The sequence below is a fragment of the Podarcis muralis genome, chromosome 4 (assembly GCF_964188315.1).
Source record: "Podarcis muralis chromosome 4, rPodMur119.hap1.1, whole genome shotgun sequence".
Taxonomy (NCBI): Eukaryota; Metazoa; Chordata; class Lepidosauria; order Squamata; family Lacertidae; genus Podarcis; species Podarcis muralis.
The window spans coordinates 104,856,199-104,875,859 of NC_135658.1; positions in this window are offsets into that span (position 1 = coordinate 104,856,199).

Here is a 19,661-nt window from a genome sequence, read left to right on the forward strand (position 1 = left end):
AAGTAAAGTGGGTCCTAAAATATATATCTCAGGTGTCAAGGTAAAGAGGTGTATCTTCAGCTTTCACTGAAAGCTGTTAATGAGGGTGTCAGATACACCTTTATGGTGAGGGAGTTCCACAACTTAGGAGCGGTCACAGAAAATGCCCTCACCCAAGTCAACATCCCCTGACTTTCTGAGAGTAGTGGGATAATAATAATAATCAACTACAACTATCTTTATTACGGTCCAGAGACCCAACAAAACATTACAAATCAATACAGAGTTCATACAGCCTACCTCCAGGTTAATCAAGCACTTTGTTTGGAATATAGGGCTCATTTGTTCTTGCAACCACCGATAAAAACTTTGCCACTGCCAACGTTCTAGCTTTTGTCCGGTCTTCCAGTAGGAACCTGACATAGTGAGCCTCTGACTTTCCCGGGAAAGGCACCAGCAAGGGTAGTATCAGTTCAGCCCTGGCCTGCTCATACTTCGCACAATGTAACAAAATATGATTTATGCAATCGATGTCTTGAGCACATGAGCAAAGTCTGTCCTGGTAGGGAACTCCTCTCAACCTACCATCCAGCACTGCAGAGGGGAAGACATTCAGTCTGGCTTTGGTGAAAAGCCTTCGATAGTTAGGTACTGTCAAGTTTTTTATATAAGATGTTAACTCAAAGACATACCCATATTGAACTCCTGCTGCCAGCGGACTACAGACTGCGTGTGACCGAGATCGCAAGTCACTGTTTGCATTGTCCCATAATCTTTGCTTTAAAAATAATAATCACATTCACTGGATCATCACCATGTCGTGGTGAGTGGACTTGTACGTTCCTATGACCCTTGTGAGCAAAGCTGTCGGGAGTCTCGTAGTCCCAGCAGGGTCACCCAAGGTGGTAAGGTCAAAGGGGAGGAGCTAGACAAAGAATGATCCAAAAAGTCCTCAATGGCAGAACAGGCGGATGATAACAAGTGATATGTTACAATGGCTGTGAAGGTGGATGAAGGCTGCAGCAGACAAGAATCTACCGGTTACCACGCCCAGTGGGGTCACCACCCAGTGATCGTAAAAGACAATTGAACTTTGGAACATGCAATATATGGACTTTGTTGGAAAACATGGATAATAAGCGTTCAGAACGCAGAACTGCCATCATTGCAAGAGAGCTGCGATGTTTTAACATCAATATTGCAGTGCTTCAAGAAACTTGAAGAGCAGGTGAGGGACAACTGAAGAAAGAAAAAAGAGGCTACACATTCTTCTGGAAAGGTCTACCTGAAAAAGAACATTGAATATAGGGAGTAGGCTTTGCTATCAAAAACGATCTTCTGAAGCTGTTGTCAGAAGTCCCTACCACCATTAATGAGTGACTTTCAATCCTTTGAATAAAACTCACCAAAAACCAACAAGCTACTATTCTAAGTGCTTATGCACCAACACTGGATGCTAATGAAGACATAAAAGAAAAATCTTACTCTCAGCTGGATACCATCTAAACTATTGTTATTCATAGACTTTAAGGTCCTCTGCGGGGCATACCAGGAGAGGCGGTCCCATAAATACGAGGGCCCTAAGCCACAATGGGCTTTAAACGTCAAGACCAGCACCTTGAACCTGACCCTATACTCCACCGGGAGCCAGTGCAACTGGTAAAGCACTGGGTGAATATGCTCCCATGGCAGAGACCCCGTGAGGAGCCTCACCGCAGCATTCTGCACCCACTGTAGTTTGTGGGACAGTTTCGAGGGCAGCCCCGTGTAGAGCGAATTACAGTAGCCAAGCCTGGAGGTGACCATCGCATGGATCACTGTGGCCAGATTGGGGTGGGAAAGGTAAGGGGCCAACTGCTTAATGCGGTGAAGATGGAAAAATGTCACCTTAGCTGTTGCTGTAACCTGTGCCTCCATGGAAAGGGAGGTGTCAAGGATTACACCCAAACTCTTAACAGAAGGCACTGGCACTAATTGGGTGCCCACAAGAGAAGGCAGTTGGTCCCTCATCCCCATGCCATCCCGACCCAGCCAGAAGGGTCTTTGAAGGATTTAGTTTCAATCGGCTCCCATTAAACCATCCAGCCACAGCCTGCAAGCATCTGGTCAGTGTGTCGGGGCAGAGTTGGTGTGGCCATTCATTAGCAGATAGAGCTGAGTGTCATCAGCATATTGGTGACAGCCCAGCCCAAAGCTCTGAACAATCTGGGCAAGGGGGCGCATAAAGATGTTAAAAAGCATTGGGGAGAGGATTGCGCCCTGCGGCACTCCACACACCAAGGAGTGGCGCGACAACAACTCCCTCCCTAGTACCACCCTCTGTCCCCGACCAGAGATAAAAGAGCCAAAGTGGCTTTGTGGTTCAAGTTCCTGCAGCTCAGGTGGAGTGTTCTTCTTTGTAAATGAAGATGCATGAAATGTAGGAGTAATTCTGACCTAGAACCATAGAGTTGGAATAGACCACAAGGGCCATCGAGTCCAACCTCCCTGTCATTGACCTGTGCTGATAAATTTCTAAAATGAACTGGTCTGTGCAACAGAAGGAAGTGAAAGGGGGGGGGGATACAAGTTATCCAGGATGTGGAACAAGAGGGAGATAAATTGAAATTGCAGAGTTTCGAAAAACTAAAAAATAAAGTGCAAGATTGGCTTCATTATTATCAAATAATGGAGGCATACAATTTGGATAAGAAAATTGGATTCCAGGTGGAAAAATCAAAATTGGAAACAGAACTGTTAGATCCCAAAACTAAGACTTTGTCAAGGATGTATAACTTGCTGTTGAAATGGAATACTCAGGATGAAACGGTGAAATCTGCTATGATTAAATGGGCACAATATGTTGGACATAACATTATGATGGCTGACTGGGAACAGTTATGGACCACAGGTATGAAGTTTACGGCACGTAATGCCTTAAGAGAGAATATTATGAAAATGATATACAGGTGGTACATGACACCAGTCAAGCTTGCAAAAATCTATCATTTGCCCGATAATAAATGTTGGAAATGCAAAGAAACTGAAGGTACATTCTTTCACCTTTGGTGGACGTGCACAAGGATTAAGGCTTTCTGGGAGATGATATATAATGAAATGAAAAAGGTATTTAAATATACCTTCTTGAAGAAACCAGAGGCCTTTCTCCTGGGCATCGTGGGCCAATTGGTGCCAAAGAAGGATAGAGCTTTCTTTATGTATGCCACAACAGCAGCAAGAATACTTATCGCAAAGTATTGGAAGACACAAGATCTACCCACTCTGGAAGAATGGCAGATGAAGGTGATGGACTACATGGAATTGGCGGAAATGACTGGCAGAATCCGAGACCAGGGAGAAGAGTCGGTGGAAGAAGATTGGAAGAAATTTAAAGATTATTTACAGAAATATTGCAAAATTAATGAATGTTAGAACGATGTTGGATTGAAGCTAAGTGGTTTTTAGCAGTAATGTTATAAAGATGTGTAAAAATGGACTGTTAACGGGGGATAATTTAAAGTCATAATATATTTAAGATTAAAGATTAGGATAAAAATAAAGAGGGAAAGGATTTGCTGAACCAACCAATTGAACTGGATACAAAAAAGGGAGGTGTGAGGAGGTCTGGGAAACAAGTGAATGAAAGATAAGACATGAAAAGATTGAATTGTTTTTAACTATTTTTATTTTGTATTTTTTTCTTTTTCTTTTTTCTTTTTGTAATACTTTGAAAATTTTAATAAAAATCTTTTTAAAAAAAACAAGTTATCCAGGATGAAATCTATCACATACGGAACCAAGACATGAAAAATAAATGGGTTTAGTGTGAAACTCAGTTTTTCAACCAAAAACGACTTGGGGCATAATGGATTGAGCTACTACTTTTGAGTTAGTAATCTATAGTCCTCCTCATTGTTTGCCAAAATACATGGTTAATTTAAGCGGAGTTCAGTCTCTGTGATAGAAGACAACCTTCAAGTATTTTACAAGAGTGCAGCACTTTTGCTTCTAAATCTTGGTGGTCCCATCATTTCACTGTCAATGGCAGGGAATGGAAACTGAAGCCCCCAGATGTCTTCGAAATCATCACTGAGCAAGTTAATATAGCTTGCCAGATACGTTTCAGCTTCCACGGCCTCAGAAAAATCTGTGATTGAAACAGTAACAGAATGAGATTCTTACTTCTGAGAAATAAAATTAATGGATAAGGACACAAATCTCTGGAACTGAAGTTTTTCCTCCAACTGAAAAGTCCCAAGTCAATTACTAGGCAAATGCTGCAGCTGGCAGGAATAAGCACCAGAGAAATTACTGTGCAAAAGGAGCTTGGGATGATTCCTTACTTTATTGCCTAGAAAAGTTGACATAGCCAACTTAAGATAACATTGGTAATCAAACCACACGGGTGCTAATTGCACTTTAAAATGGAAAGTACTCTATTTCATTCACTAATTAACAAGGCCATCACCTAATGATGATCAGGAATTTAAATGGCCTCTTTGGTTCACCTTAGAAACATTGGGTGGGAGATGGCAAATGCACAGAGAAAGTAATTGTGGGTGTCTTTATTTCTTTATGCATAATATATTAGAAATGTTCAGAAAATGTCAGCTGAGAAATTTGGAGTGTCAGTTATGGAAGTTTCCATGAGGATTAATTAATCATGGAATGTGTATCAATCACATTCAAATCGTTGACAGGAATTGAAACTATAAAGCACATTGTCTTTCCATGCCAACATAGACAAATTACTTAATTTCACAATAGCTAAATATGGGTGTTCAGCATTTTTTATTTTTTTACTTTGAAATGCGTCTAGCATTGTAAAGTGTAGAAATATATCCTAATCAAAATAAAATTAAATTAAAAAAAACCACAAAATAAAAGCCTGCAGTGTTGCTTTAATAAACGATAGCTCACAAATGTTCATATTAGCCTTTGTTACTCCTGCTGCCCCTGGTTATGTAGGCTTGCGAATTGCCACTAGGACCTCAGGGCACTTTCCCCTCTCCAGGCAGCCCTGGCAGAAGAGTGTTTTGCCACAGTAAACATCCACAGAATAGGCACCAGGGGCACTGATAGCGGGCAGCCGTGGGGCCTGAGCCCAGCATCTTTTGCCCTGGGCCCCCGTATCTCCTTCTCCAAACGCCTCTGCTTTTTGAATGAGAGTTTGTTTTTGCTTTTTACTTTGCTCACAGGGTAGTTGGGTGCACCTTTGAACACACTGTGTTCACAGTCTCTTTTTGTTTTCTTTGGTTCTATCTAGCGGCAGAGCATGCTTTCATGGTGCCTGGGGGGCGTGCACATGCACACACGGCAGGGGGCCGGGGCGCAAAATGGCACCAGCTCAGCCTTTGCCACTGGAGCAACACCAGCCCCAACTAGAGATGGGAAGGCCTGAATTAAAACCCCTGTTTTTCCCCAAAGCCATTTTTTCTGGAAAAATGGGGAGGGGAGGAAGTGTGTGGAACAGTCAAACTATATCAAACTGTTTCTCTCTGTCTCTCTCTCTTTTTTAAAAAAAAGGCTTGGGGGGGGAAACAGCCCCCCCAATTTCCCTGCTCCCCCCCCCCGGCCTTCCCACCCAAGCCAAGCAGCACTGCCATCCCCTTGGGGTACTCAGAGCAGGAGCTAAGGAGGAAAGATGCACAGTGTGGGGTGCTCCTACACACACCAGCCCCACTCTTTGGGTTCAGTCGGACAACCAGCTACAAATCCACTTTACCTCAATCAACCCACATTTTACCAGCTTCCTTATCAACTTATTGTTGGGATTTTGCCTACATGCAGCTTCACACAAAGCAATTAAGAGTTGGCCGATGGCCAAGAAGACTGAGCAGAGGGAGTTATTCTGCCTAGAGATATGGGACCTTGGATACAGCTCTAGGATTGGTTGAGGTCTCCACACAGGCATGATGACTCATGACCTTCCTGACTGGATTGTTGTGTTGGTCAGTGTGGTGTTCTGAGGGTCGTTAGGAGTTTGTTAAGAGAGCTAGTTAAGATCCGTTTCTGTTCTTTTTTTTTAATAAATATTTTTTATTAGATTTTCCATAAAAAAAAAACATTTTTACAAAATTATACATCCATTTTTAACTTAAACCCTTTTTTCCAGAACTTCCCTCAGCTTGTCTGATAATTTTCCGTTTATTTTTTATCCTCGTCTCACATTTCCCAATATTATATTGCACTCAAATACTCTTAATCACATCATATTTTTTTAAACAATATTTCTAACAGTAATTTCACAGAGCTTCTTGAAAGCCAACAAACGTTGTTTGCTCATCACAGAAATTTTTGATATACTCTGTAAATTTCTTCCAGTCCTCGGAGAATCTCTGGTCACGTTGGTTCCTAATTCTCCCTGTCAATCTGTCCATTTCTGCGTATTCCATCAGTTTCATCCTCCATTCTTCTTTCGTGGGCATCTCTTCCTGTTTCCATTTCTGTAACAGCAAAATTCTGGCTGCTGTTACTGCATGCAAAACTAATTTCACATCTTTTTTTACTAATTTCATTATCCAGTATTCCCAACAAGAGAGCTTCTGGTTTTTTTTAACAAAAGTATATTTCAACATTTTCTTTAACTCATTATAGATCATCTCCCAGAAGCTTTTTACCTTCTTACATTCCCACCACATATGGTAAAATGTTCCTTCTGTCTCCTTACACTTCCAACATTTTTTACACACTTTATACATTTTACCCAGTTTTACTGGTGTTATATACCATCTATATAACATCTTCATAACATTTTCCTTAATCGTTGTACAGGCTGTAAACTTTAGCCCATCCTTCCATAATTTAGTCCATTTCTCAAATTCAATATTATATCCGAGATCTCTAGCCCAACTAATCATAACAGATTTAACCTCTTCGTCCACAGTATTCCATTCCAACAATATTTTATACATTTTAGATAAAATTTTCACTTCATTGTTTAAGATTTCTTGTTGAAATCTAGATTCTTTTTCAGAATATCCCCTCTCTAAAACCTCTTTTTTAAACATTTCATTTAACTGAAAATAATGCAGCCAATACTTAACATATTCTTTTACTTCTTCATATGGTTTCAATTTCCACTTATTTCCTTCCTTTTTTAATAGTTTCTCATATGTTATCCATCTCCCGCTCATATTTATCTTTTTAATACTCATAACCTCTAATGGTGATAACCAATGTGGAATCTTTGGTTCTAATACATTTTTATACCTATTCCAAACTCCAATCAAATATCCTCTAAAGACGTGGTTCTCAAACCCTTTATGTATTCTTTTTTTATCATACCATAAATACGCGTGCCAACCGAATCTATTATCATAACCTTCTAAATCCAATAATTCATTATTTTCTAACTTCATCCATTCTTTCAACCAACAAAGACATGACGCTTCATAATATAACCTCAGGTCTGGCAGGGCGAAACCTCCTCTTTCTCTTGCATCAGTTAATATCTTAAATTTAATTCTTGGTTTCTTGCCCTGCCAAATATATCTTGATAATATTCTTTGCCATTCTTTAAATATTGTCACTCCTTTTATTATTGGTATTGTTTGAAATAAAAATAACATTTTCAGTTGCACATTCATCTTTATCGTTTCTGTTCTTGTATATAGTAACTTGAAGTCTGCTGTAAATAATAAACACCTCTAAGTAATCAAGTTACTGATAGCAGCGTCTTGTTCCTGCTTCATCCTTCTTGCAACTGATTGCTTCTGGAAGTCTGTGTATGCTCTGCTATACTGGGTCTGGCTAAGATCCTGCAACAGGTCAAAGTTGCGAAACACCAATACTTATAATGCTATACATTGATATACACTATATCCTAATACAGTGGTACCTTGGGTTACGAACTTAATTCGTTCTGGAGGTCCATTCTTAACCCGAAACTGTTCTTAACCTGAGGTACTACTTTAACTAATGGGGCCTCCTGCTGCCGCCACACCACCAGCGCACGATTTCTGTTCTCAACCTGGGGCCAAGTTCGTAACCCGAGGTACTACTTCCGGGTTAGCAGAGTTTGTAACCCGAAGCACTTGTAACCTGAGGTGTTTGTAACCCTAGGTACCACTGTACTGTAAAAAATGCATAGTGGTTTGTTTTTTTTTACTTGTTGTTATGTTAAGTTGGATAGTTATGTAATTTATGTTGGAAATCAATAAAAATATTATTAAAAGTTTTATATATAAAAACTTTGTATTCAGAGTATTTATATATTGCCTACTTTTTAATGCTCTTTAAGAAAAAATGTGTTGAGGGGTGAGGGTGGGGGGACGTGGGCATGTGTATGCAAACGTGGGGGGGGGGGGTGCCAAACTGAGCCTTTGACCTGGGTGAAAGAAAGCCTAGTTTTACAGATGTTCCAGAGGCCTCTGCGTCATTGTCAATCCCCGAACAGCGTCCCTGGTGCAGATGCTAAACAAGTTCTGTGGGGCACCCTGTTGTTTCATGCAGGATTTGCCAGAAAGGGAGTCACTAGGTTGGAGGCAGGGAGAAGAGTCAAGAATTCAGAAAATTTCTGTAAGCTTTCCAAGAAACAAACAGGATACATTATTCTGCAAGAGTTATCAGTGGGGTGGCCCCGTTAACTCTCTCACAGAGGGCTGTTCTATATCTGAAGGTACCCTCTCTCTGAAAGCCAGCCTGGTCCAAGTCTTGCTTAAGGCACTTGGGAAGTAGATGGAGCAGACACACAACTTCCCTACAATGGTGTTTTTAGTTAATTATTGCTAAAACAGTAAGTATTTTTACTCTTAAAGTTGCATATCCAAGTGTTATGCAAATCTGTGAGCTCTCTTTTATCCCCTTTTTGGTAATGCCCCATTACCATCCCTAACTTTCATTACATTTTGGTTTTTAAAAACTCCTAATGGAAAGAACTCTCCAAGTTTTTCCTCCAGTTTAAAGTGTCTAGCAAAGTTTAGAGATATTGGGGGGGGGGGGAAGAATATATGCAAGAACTTATTTTGTGTTGTGTTTGTGTTTTAATATCTCTCTCTCTCTCTCTCTCTCTCTCTCTCTGCTCTGACCACGCTTTTAAATTTCCATTGTTTTCTTTCTGTAAGAATAAAGATGGCAGTTTTTCACTGGAAGCAAGCACATTAATAAGTAACGTGTTCCAAATTAGTGAGAGAAATATGCTTACCTCTAAAGGACTAATACAAAGGCCCTTTTCAAAACTTGCTCAGTCAGATGACAACTTTTAAACTCTGCAATTTATGAAAGGATTCTGCATATTTTCTTAAATTTCCTCTAACCCAAAATAATGAAATTACATTTGGATGTGAATGTGAGCAGGCAATTCAATGCAATTGTCATTAAATTCTTACATTTTTAGAGAGGTTATGAAAGGAGAGCTCAAGAGGAAAGTGGTTAGACTAAAGGAAAATAACAAGGGTAGAAAATGTAGCTGTCCCCCCTCTAATAATGTGGTCCCTATAACTTAGATAAGTGGGGTTTACCTACAGAGAAACAGCTGTGGAATCACAGTGGGGAGGAATTTTATAAAATAAATAAATATGTTCAGCAAAGCTACAGGGGGATAAGAATAAAATTTGGATGCTGACTTTTAAGGGTCCTCAGCTGTCTTCACTATTTGGTTTCATTGCATGCCTTACTTTCTTGGGGTTTGGAGGGGGGAAGCTGAGTCTTTTCGTTTTTGTTCTCGTCCCCACCCCTTTTATTTGACTGCTGCCTCTTTTCTGGAAAGCTCTGCCAGCCAAGATGTCTCAAAAGATTTAAAGAAACTGAAGTGAAATCTGTTTTACCATTAGCTTAGTCTTCATTTCACTAGTCTACTCAAATCTTTTCTTTTTTCAGTTTTACCCCTTTTTCAGTTCATCTTCTTATTTGGATTTTGAACATGCAGTAGGACTGTGTGTATTTCAAAATTTGTCATGCTTCTCATTGTCATTGTTGCTTTGGAATTTGTTAGCATCTGTATAGCACAAAGTGGAATGTCTCGCGCCCACATGGCCCTGTGTGGACAGCAGAAAGAGTCTCGGCCGTAACTACCAGGCCACATCCCAGCCAAAGCCATGTAAACACAGAACATCCTAGGAATACTCAGAAGGCTCTCCTGCTTTTCCCAGTAGGTGGCATGAATGTAATTGGCCCCTCACCAAATTCAGTCTAGGTGCTCCATTAAGCAAAGAAATAGAAACAAAAAAGACCAGAAATGCATGATTTAGTCCAGTTCAGGATAGGATAGGATACAGCTGGATGCTGCTGGGGTAAATAACAGGACATGTCTCCTGCCTCAGGCCTTGCCTGCAACCTTCCTGCAGCATCTGGCTGACCACTGGAGGAGGTAGACAAGACCCCTCGTCTCATTTATCCACAGATTCTAACAATCCTCATCATACACATTAGAGCAAAAGAAGAAAACTAAACACGTATCAAAATAGATGTTAGACTTCACTTTAATCTGTTCAAATGTTGCTTAATCACTTGATGCAACAAATGTAATGGGAGAAATTACCATGGCTGCTCTGGTGTGCCAGCTGTTCCCCAACAAGGTCTTGTTCAGCCATGGACTCTTGTACTGACATGACCTGTGCAAAGCATTTTCTAGTGTTAAGTCTGTGGGGAGGACTGACCTTTTGCTACAAAGATATTCAACATGAGATACTACTCAAATGGGGAGGGGATCATAATGATAATTCCATAGTGCTGAATCAGATAGACGCTGTTAAAACTGCTGGGATGGCAAAACTGTGATGAAATCATAGACTAGAAACTCTCCTTCCCAATGCATCTTCTTTAAAATATTTGTCTTGAGGTAAAGTGCTTAACTTCAGCTGGTTTGGGACTTAAGTGTTTAATGTTAACAATGTTGCCCCTAACTGAAATACCCCCACACCAATTGCTTAAGAGCTGCTTGCTAGAATACAGGATAGGCAATATGTAGGGCTCTGGGTCACTCATGGAATCAGATGGTCTACATTCTTCCTCAACCTGGTTCCCTCCACCTGATGTTTTGGTGTATTACTACCATCATCCCTGAACCTTGGCCATGCTCACTGGAGCTGATAGGAGCTCCAATAGTGTCTAGAGGGCCCCGAGTTGCAGAAGGCCAATCCATCATGGATGCTGCTGGAATAACATTTTCAGCAACTTAAGAGTTCTGCACTCAGACCCAGAAGAAAGAGGGGCAGCTGGGTGGCTAGGGTGATAACTTTTATTTAAACATGCAAAAGAGATCTGTTGTGCTATACATGTGCATGAGCTGCTGGCTGCGTGAAGACTACCTGTGGACCTCTTGGTCTGATGTTAAAGAAAATAAGCAAGATTCAGTTGTGGAAGGAGGACTTCTTGACTCAGTGGCCTCCCAAACTCTCTCTCCACAGCCCAATGGCCCTGTAGTCCAGGGAATCCCTTGACTGTAATGGTTCCTCAGGGTGCTTCTCAGTGTCTTGCTGTCCATTTTCCTTACTGCTCTGACCTAAAAAGCAGGACTAACCCCATTTAACTGACACCACACCCTCCAGTTGTCCCAAATAATTCCATAAGTAGTTGAAAAGGGACTCACCATCCATGGTCAATTAGGACATGGAGCACAAAGTTCCCACATGGCTTGAAACAACAAATGTTACCTATGTTAAGGGGCAGGAGGGTGGGTGCTCCAAGAATCCATGTATCTCAGTGTACCTCACGTCTCACCATGAGTGGGCTCAAAGTCACCACCACACCATGCCACACCATGGATGGCTCGGTGAAGAAGAGAGCACTTTTCTTTTGATATGTGTTGGTGACCGTGGATTCCATGTGTATTGAATTCCCCAAGCAAGTTCATTGGGGGACCATGCAGGAAACAAATTACAGAAGTCAATAGGGAATCCACTTTCTTTTTAGTGCAGGTGCTGCATGGCGGAATGTTTCATGACTCTAGTCTAAATGAAAGCAATTGAGAAGAGAAATAAAAGACAGGTTTCTATGATAGAAGGAGCAACTATTGACATTGAAAAGGCCAAATTAAAATGAACTGTTTGGCCCTTTTTTCTAAAAGCAGAGAGAAGGAGGAGGGACCAACTGTGGTTCTGAAAAAAGAGAATATGAAGAACTCCAAAAGGACCTCTCCAAACTGAGTCAGTGGGTGGTAAAATGGCAAATGCAGTTCAGAGTAAACAGAAGGGTCAGAAAACAGCAAATGATAAGATCAAGAGGACAGAGCAAGAGGAAAGGTTACAACATTTGGGCCTTTTTAGTTTAAATAAAAAGTGAGCAAGCTACATGGGCAAAGTGGCTAGAGAGAAGTTTTTCTCCCTCTCTCATAACGTTAGACTTTGTGGGCATCCAAGGAAGCTGAATGGCGGGAGATTCAGAAGAAGCAACTGCAAGGGCTTCTTCACACACCCCATGATTGAACAATGGAATTCTCTCCACCAGGAGGCAGGGATGGCCAACAACTTGGATGACTTTGAAAGAAGATTTGACAACTCCATAGAGGAGGATCTGGCTATTAATGGCCACTAGCCACAGCTGGAGGCAGGAATGCTTCTGAATGCCACTTTCTGAAAACCACAGGAGGGAAAATGCTCTTGTGCTCGAAGGCTGCTTGCAGGATTCCCAGAGGCATCTAGTTGGCCACTGTGAGAACAGGATGCTGGACCAGAGAGAATTTTATATGTTGTAGTACAGGGGTCAGCAAACCTTTTCAACAGGGGGCTGGTCCATTGTCCCTCAGACCTTGTGGGGGGCCGAACTATTTTTTTTTTTGGGGGGGGGGGAGAACAAATTCCTATGCCCCACAAATAACCCAGAGATGCATTTTAAATAAAAGGACATATTCTACTCATGTAAAAACATGCTGACTCCTGGACTGTCCACAGTCCAGATTTGGAAGGCAATTGGGCTGGATCCTGCCTCCGGGCCTTAGTTTGCCTACCCTTGTTGTAGTAGTTCGGGACTAGCAAACTCTACAGTAGTTTAGCAAGAAGATGATTCCACTTGAACTCTCCTGTTCCTGTTGTCTTTTCTGTGAGAGACATTTGTCCACTTCTGCTGCTGGCTCTTGAGAAATTGACAGTCCACTCACCCTGATGAGTTATCCATTTCTCAGCCTAGTGATTCACCATGCATTCTTTTTTCAATAGCACCATAATTTAAATTAGCAACCAAGGAGGAGCCTTCTGCCCCTTCTAAACTTTCCATTATCACTCCCCAGGCTTGTAATAGTACAAGGAAGCAAGTTAGGGCTTTCCTGGGCAGATCCATCTCTGGAAAGCTGAGCCACATTTAGACATGGATGATATGGTCTTATCGGGTTCTTGACCCTTGTACATGAGTAGACCAGTAAGTCTGTTCTGTTGAATGGCTGTGCAGATTTTTTAAAGCAAAATGCTTAAAAAAGCATGCTTTTAAAATGTAAAAGAGAGAGAGAGAAACAGAAAAATAAAAGAAACAAAAAACCTATATAATGCTTATCAGGCGGCCTGAGGGATTTCTGGGATCTCCTTTCCCTTTCGGGGCATATTACTCAAAACATTTCAACAAGCACAGCAAAGGCCTCTGTGAAAACTTGACTATGGCATTGTTGCAAGGGTAGCAGTGAATGCAGAAGAGATCTCATAATACCATAGCCATGGACTTCACAGTTTAAGAGCTAGTGTCTGTTGCAAAACACATGGGACTCATTCGTTACATATTTATTAAAATATTTAGACTACCTTTCGTATAAAATAACAAAGCAGTTGTTTTGTTGTATGTCCTTGACTCTTTGTTATCTTAGAGTCTTTGACTCCTTATTGTAAATCACTTTGAGATAGTTTTACATATAAGTGGTTTATGTATAGGCTAGATAAATGATAAAATGCCAAAAACAAAAGAAAACAGAAATACCGCAGATATATCAAACTTATTACAGAGCCAGCACTCATACAAAAAAGTGGTACCATGCTGAATTTACAATCATTCTCCCGAGACTCATTCTTGCAAGTCAGATAACTCTATTTCAAAGGCTTCTGATTTGAAACTCTGCTGCTGTGTTTGTGCTTTGTGACTGTAACAAACCATTAAGGTCATGTGATGAGTCCCCAACCTCGTCTTACATCACAGCTGGCCGCCTCATGCATATCAGGGCCCATTGACCAGCAGCTGTCTGTCTGAGACTGTGGTCATGCCAGACCATTGGAAGTTCTGTGCAAAAGCAGCAAATGGCAGTGTTGAGTGAGCAGAGAGCAGAAAGCAGAGAGAGCATGCTGAGTTGAGGAACTAATGGAGGAATAACTGGTGCTGCAGAATTTCCCTGCAGGCCACTCCGGAACTGGCTCTGTACGCCATGCAATGAACCGAGATTCCGCAGAAATGGTGATGGGGTTAAGAAGGATGGGATGGGTGCCCTTCCCAACTCCCCCTTTCCCTTTATTTACTGTGAGCATAGTATGAGCCTCTGGGCACATTTGTAAACCAGAGAAACTATTGTGGGCACCACACACACACACACACACACACTGCAGCCAAGCACACACCACAACCTACAATAAATGCTTCTTTCAAGCCTAACTTCAGCCAGAGCAGGGAAATGCTCATTGGGTTCATGTGCAGCCATGGACCACATATTGGTGGACTCTGCAGCTTGGGTAAATTAGATTGGAATAATTGCTTACAGTTTCTGGAGTTTAAATGCTTTATTCATGCAGAAACTATTTACAGGATGAGAGGAAATGAAAGAGGAAAATAGTAGACATCTTATATCAACATAATGGGAGAGAACAACAAACAAAATGGCTAAGTGTTTCAGGTGGAATTTGTTACGATATGGATGCAATGCAGCTGCAAACTGCTAGCTTGAAAGCAAAGCATAATGGGAATGTTGGGACTGTCCGTGGGAATCAAAGGGACAGTCAGTTCACAGGGCGATGCACCGGAATTAGCTCAGAGTGTAATATGAGCTCTTCCTCTTGCTCTTGTACAGGAAGTACAGGAAGTGTTTGTCACTTGACTGCTGGAGTTTGAAGAGAGCAGTCATGTTTTCTGTAATGCTGCAAAGACAGAAATAAAAGCATGTAAATATATAAATCAACCCGCCAAACATCCAATAAAGAAAGATCTGTCTAGTCCTCTTCAGGCACCCTATGTCTTCAAGCCCTGCCTCTTCTGGTGCACCACCTTCCCCTTAATTGCACACATCCATGGGGAAAACCTCTGCAGCAGACAGCTTTGTGTTTTAGAAATCAGAGTCCTGATCATACAGGACTGTAAATGGTGTTGGAATCCTTCACAAGCAGAGAAGGTCTCCCACAGTGGAAGTTCACCTTTCAACTTGTCAAGGGCAGTAAGCAAGTGGAAGGTGGGGTAGCAGAGAGGATGGGGCGTTCCATCACACCTACACTCTCCCTTATTGCACATGGAAAGATTGTCTCTCTTGACAATCTACCATCTATCCTTCTTCAAGACCAGGGACTTCTACCATTATCCAAAGGCAGGCCCAGGCAATGATGTACTGTACTGAACCGAAAGGGATGCGGGTGGCTCTGTGAGTTAAACCACAGAGCCTAGGACTTGCCAATCAGAAGGTCAGTGGTTCGAATCCCCGTGACGGGCTGAGCTCCTGTTGCTCGGTCCCTGCCTGCTCCTGGCAACCTAGCAGTTTGAAAGTACGTCAAAGTGCAAGTAGATAAATAGGTACCGCTCCGGCGGGAAGGTAAACGGCGTTTCCGTGCGCTGATCTGGTTCACCAGAAGTGGCTTAGTCATGCTGGCCACATGACCCGGAAGCTGTACGCCGGCTCCCTCGGCCAGTAAAGCGAGATGAGCGCCGCAACCCCAGAGTTGGTCACGACTGGACCTAATGGTCAGGGGTCCCTTTACCTTTACCTTACTGAACCGAAAGCATATCCCCTCCCTGCAGGTCTGTTATTCTTCAGAACTTAATCCCTGATGTCCTGTGCTCTTCTGGAAAATCGCCTACGAAATTGAGAAATCATGCCTTAAGGCAGGGTGGGAAACTTCCATAAAATCACTATCCAAACTCCCTTCTTCCTCTGAAAACCTCCCCTCATCTTTTTTAAAGCAAGTTCTCCATTTTCTAAAAGCATCCATGCATGCTTTTTGAACCGATAGCTTACATGATTAGTTTTAACTAACTTAACGGCCTAAACTGCCTTGGCACAGTATACCTGAAGGAGCGTCTCCACCCCCATCATTCAGCCCGGACACTGAGGTCCAGCTCCAAGGGCCTTCTGTGGTTCCCTCACTGCGAGAAGGGAACCAGGGAACAGGGAACCAGGGAACAGGGAACCAGGCAGAGGGCCTTCTTGGTGGTGGCACCCGCCCTGTGGAACACCCTCCCATCAGATATCAAGGAAATAAACAACTACCTGACTTTTAGAAGACACCTGAAGGCAGCGCAGCCCTATTTAGGGTTTTTAATGTTTGACATTTTATTGTGCTTTTAATACTCTGGGAGCTGCCCAGAGTGGCTGGGGAAACCCAGCCAGATAGGCAGGGTATGAATGAATGAATGAATGAATGAATGAATGAACGAATAATTACTACTACTACTGTTACTACTGAAGGGATGCGGGTGGCGCTGTGGGTAAAACCTCAGCGCCTAGGACTTGCCGATCGTCAGGTCGGCGGTTCGAATCCCTGCGGTGGGGTGCGCTCCCGTCATTCGGTCCCAGCGCCTGCCAACCTAGCAGTTTGAAAGCACCCCCGGGTGCAAGTAGATAAATAGGGACCTCTTACCAGCGGGAAGGTAAACGGCGTTCCGTGTGCTGCGCTGGCTCGCCAGATGCAGCTTGTCATGCTGGCCATGCGACCCGGAAGTGTCTCCGGACAGCGCTGGCCCCCGGCCTCTAGAGTGAGATGGGTGCACAACCCTAGAACCTGGCGAGACTGGCCCGTACGGGCAGGGGTACCTTTACCTTTACTACTGTTATATCATAATAAACTGTTTGTTGCTTATGAAAGTCTTGGTCAGCTGATTCTGTTTAATATCTTTCAATAAATATGCTAATTCCCTTCTAGATACAATAACATTTCCTGAGATTTATCTTTGTTGTCCTTGACTATGTTAACCCTTGAGGTGCATTAGGGATGAAGGTCAAAATATCCTAAAATGGGTGTCAGGATTGCATGTGAGAACTGTAGGCTTGCATGGAAACTGTGCATTCCATGAAACTTAACAGCATCTTGGCAATTTAAAAGATGGAACTCTGCATTTCATGCACAAACTATTCATCAACTGACCAGATCCAGCTGTTAAACAGGGATTTATATTGTAAAGCTCTACATGTCTACTCAGAATTAAGTCCCATTGACTTACAAGTAAGTGCTATAGGTTTCTAACTAGCAGTTTTCTCAGATGTTTCTATGTTGAGTTGTTTACAGGTACTTCATTGATTTTGCTTGGGCTTCCACAGCATAGGTGCTTGAAGAACTGCAAACTAAATCTCTTTTTCTGTGATTGATATGTCTTAGGCTGCAGTTCTAAGCCACTTAAATGGAAGTAAGTTCCATTGAAATCCAGGAGACTTAATTCCAAATAAATGTCTTTAGGAGTAAGGTGAAAGTCACCTTCAACAATATGAACAAGATTGCCTTGTGTAGTTGACTGCCAAATAGATTTTTTTTTTTGGGGGGGAGTACATATAACTGGTATTAATCAGCTCAACTGTGGATTCTTTTGTTCTCTTTAATTTTGCAAGCTTTGCAAGTGAAACTCTTGTGACAATTTCCTCAAAATGGTAAACCATTGTTTCCCATTCATGTGATACAACCATGATCTGAATCAAAATTGGAGACACACTTCATCTCTTACACTTTGCAATGGTTTACTTTGTACGCACGATTTTCCTGACCATGTATTTTTGCTTGAGTCACTGATCTGGAAGGATGCAGGTCCAGAGCAGTATCTCATGCAGAGGTACAACAGGCAGCCTGTTCTGAGAATAGGCAACTCCTAGGTATCTGTGATTCAGATTACTGAATGATCCTGTCACACTAGATGGATCATGCAGAATGTTCCACCCCACAGTGGAAACAGATTAAGGTAAAGGTACCCCTGCCCGTACGGGCCAGTCTTGACAGACTCTAGGGTTGTGCGGCCATCTCACTCAAGAGGCCGGGGGCTAGCGCTGTCCGGAGACACTTCCGGGTCACATGGCCAGCGTGACATCGCTGCTCTGGCGAGCAAGAGCCGCACACGGAAACACCGTTTACCTTTCCGCTAGTAAGCGGTCCCTATTTATCTACTTGCACCCGGAGGTGCTTTCGAACTGCTAGGTTGGCAGGCGCTGGGACCGAGCAACGGGAGCGCACCCCGCCGCGGGGATTCGAACCGCCGACCTTTCGATTGGCAAGCCCTAGGCGCTGAGGCTTTTACCCACAGCGCCACCCGCGTCCCTACAGCGCCACCCGCGTCCCTGGAAACAGATTAGGAGGAGGCAAAACCAGAGCAGTAACTCTTATAGATACACAGCTGGCTGTCTTGTGTGCGGGTTCACAAGGAACTATTCGTTATCATTTATATACTAGTTCCCTCATGCCCCAGTGAAGCATAGGCAGTGAGCAGAAACAAGCACAGCCCACAATGAGAAAAAGCCTTCTCAAATCCTTCCATTGCCATCGGCTGGGTGAGGACTGCAGGGCTTGCTCCCTTCCAGGGCCCTCTCCAACTGGCCCAGGGGGTGTGGCCCAGGCCCTCTCTCCCGGCTATAAAGGGACTCCTGCTGCAGGGAAGCCTCGGACCATCGGCTGGGTGAGGACTGCAGGGCCTGCTCCCTTCCAGGGCCTTTTCCAACTGGCCCAGGGGGCGGCGCCCAGGCCCTTATTTGGAACAAACTTTTGGGGAAGCTGGGAAGTGTTCTGCAATTGCTTCCCTGTTCCAATGTGTTTTAAAATGTCCTCAAGCAGTCGGTGGCAAATTAAATTTGTATTTCTTTTCTTCCTTTTTTCCCTTGTTGGGGGTGGGTGGGTGGGATGGATATTTGGTTGGGGATTAATTTTAGTATAATTGTTCTGTTTTTGTTTTCTGTTGTTTTATTGGTTCTGTATAGTTTGTGTTTTGTTTTTAAGGGGCGGGATCAGGGCTGCCTGGGAGTGGGGCCCCAGCCAACACGATGGCTGGGACAAGTTCCACAGGGGGGGAAGCACTGGGACATCCGATCTCGGTGATCATGGGCAGGAAGCGGAGTTACGCCAAGACCAGACCATGTCATTACCGAGGAGGCAGGTTTAGTCGTTGTTTGAAGACTATCCCTGCCTCCGGGTCTGGCCTTGACCGGATGGATACTGGAATCAACAGGGGAAACCCACATAACCTGAAGGTGTTGCTGTGTAATGCCAGGTCAATGATGAATAAAACCACTGCCATCCACGACCTGATTGTGGATGGAGGATTTGACCTGGCATGTGTGACAGAGACCTGGTTGGATGAGGCAGATGGGCCTGTCCTTGCCGCTGCTTGCCCACCAGGTTTCTCTTACGCACAGCAACCCAGGTCATGTGGGCGGGGAGGGGGGGTTGCAGTGATTTTTAGGAAGTCATTAGTTTGCATCAGGCGTCCTACTGGGAAGACCCAGTTTTCTGAGTGCATGTTCTGGAAGTTGGGCAATAGGGGCAGTACAGGATTCCTTTTGGTGTACCGACCTCCCCGCTGCACCAAGGATTCCCTGTCCGAGCTGCTTCAGGTCGTGGCGGATGTTCTCCTGGAGACACCTAGTTTGGTTGTCCTAGGGGATTTTAACATCCATGCCGACA